We start from the raw sequence: 2486 nt of genomic DNA, 5'->3' as shown, positions 1-2486 counted from the left end.
ATTCCCGAAAACAACTATACTGTGCAGTGCCAGGGAGTTAGCTTCGTTTTGTACAGCATCACCATGATTTATAACGATTTTTTATTCAGAAATATGACCCTTAGGTAACCCATAACTGTGGGGTGACTGTAGTGCGCGCAATTTGCTGTGCGGTGGGGTAGCGCGTGGTCCTTTGTTTCTGTTCCTGTGCAATCAAGGTCAATCGTGACCGGTTCACGATGTACGAGTGCGAAAGGATGTTCGAGTTCGGTCGACGATGGATTGCCAACTGGTGAGCTCGTTTCATGCTTATGATTAAACATTTTATTGAAGCAATGTTACTTTTTTGTATTTTTCAAACAAACTGTGGATGGTTCGTCACTACAAGTGTCGGCATAAACCCTTATTCTGTTTTAAATAATGTTAATATACCTTTCCTTTTTCGTCATTACTGAAATTAAACTTTGAAAGGTTCGACATTATGAATGTCGGTGTACCACAAAGTTACGTTTTCTTAAAGATATCATATACGATTTCTTTTATAAAATATTCATGACTATTTCACTAATTTTCATCGAACTGCATTAAATTAAGAAGATTGAATAGTGTTTTATTTTTTTTTCATACCTTTATCATTATCATGCTTGTATTTTTCAAACAAACTGCATGGTTCGTCATTTTAAGTGTCGGCACGAACTCTTATTCTTATTAAATACAATTTTATCTCGTCATTACTAAAAAAAAACTTTGAATAGTTCGACATTTTGAATGTCAACGTATTTTCTTATTCTTCTATCCTAAAATATCTTTACACCAGCGAGACAAAATGCAAAAATTGTTTTAAGTAAAAGTCGTATCTTTTCCCCTTATCCCTTACATCTGTTTCCTTCCTCTCTAATAAACGCCCTTCCCGTGGTGATTGTAGAGATCCAGAGGTATTCTCGGTCTCTAGAAGCAACAATCATCACACCCTAACATTCCTTCCCCATCCCAACTGCACCGTAATTGGTCAATAATATGAGATCTGCTAAAATTGCACTTCGAAAGTATGCGGAAACTCCCATCCCATATTCATTTGGGTCGAAGTGCAATTCTTACCAGTTCCAATCAATCACGGAGTAGCAACCATTGTAGTCAGTCTATACTATGCTGCTATGCTATGCTATTATGGTTTCGAGAAAACATTATAAGAGAATATTCTCATTTAATATCCCGTTTTTTCCTAATTAAGCAGAGAAGTAGGCTCTGTTCCAGTAAGGACGTAACGCCACAAAAATAAGAACGAGAAACGTAACCTGTTTTCTAAGATATCCTCAAAATTCAATAAGTTAAGTGCTAACTAGATGAAAAAATCATTCTGCCACTTAAAATCAATATGGCGTCAAAATCCAAGATACACTCAAAATAATGCTCCTATTTTTTATTAAATACGTAGAAAAAAAACCAACGATTGCAAATTTGAATTATGTTTCATTGATTGCACTCGCCAAATACGTTAAATACGCAGAACATGATTTAGAAAATCGTTAATTCCATGGGGTTCATTACCCATATAATTAGATTGGGATTCTCTATTAAAATATAACCTCCATTGTCCACAGTTGCAATTATATTACTTTACAGACCCAGTGCTGCTCACCTCAGCTGAGAAACACTCCAAACGAAGCCATATTTGCGGCCCACGGCTGGGCTTCCTCCCTCATAAACGAATCAGATTATAATTAAGAAAGTTGCTTCCTTACGCTTGGCTGTTGCCCTCTGCGCCATTGAAAAGGATTATCCGTCTTTCAACCTTTTGTGCTGATGAGGTGAAGAACTGCGATGAATAATTTTCCACTCTCTCTCTCTACGGTCAGGGCAGGTGAAAATATCAAGTCTGGTTTCGGCGTCAAATGAGTTTAATTGAATTTTCGGGTCCGGGGTAAGGGAGGTGTGGCTCAAAACTGAGCAAGTCAATTTGAATATGACCCGTAGGCTGCCCTAATTGCGTGAAACGAAGGCAATAAACTTAGGGATTAGCAACCAGCCAGCGGTGCGATTGTTTCGCACTCTGTGAAGAGCAGGTGACAAAAATCTTGGGTCATTAAAAAGTTGCTCAATTAACAATGCTTTGGGCAGCATCCATTGGCATGATTAATTGATGAGGTTTTAAGAAGGAAGAAGGATTTTTCCTCAGAAAGAATGCTTTGTAATCTGATCAAATCCCATTCGTTACTGATGCATGCAAATGAATGCGTCCATCAGAAGACTTGCATCGAAACTTTTACAGCCCAGCTTCAATGTCAAGGCGTAGGCGTAAGGTACATTGGTATCGTAGAACGGGGTAGCTTTGATAGTGTTCTGGAAGAATATCTGATTTATGTTGAATTCTATCTTAAAAATTTTCATTACCTTTTTCTTTAAACATTTATGCATCGTTTTTGTCAACATGGTATTTTACAATTTTCATTTAAGGTTTTCACAATTTCGAATTTTTTCAATCCAATTGTTGCAAGCACCAGAAAATA

Source organism: Aedes aegypti, chromosome 3 (genome assembly GCF_002204515.2).
Source record: "Aedes aegypti strain LVP_AGWG chromosome 3, AaegL5.0 Primary Assembly, whole genome shotgun sequence".
Taxonomy (NCBI): domain Eukaryota; kingdom Metazoa; phylum Arthropoda; class Insecta; order Diptera; family Culicidae; genus Aedes; species Aedes aegypti.
This window is presented reverse-complemented; position numbering follows the sequence as displayed.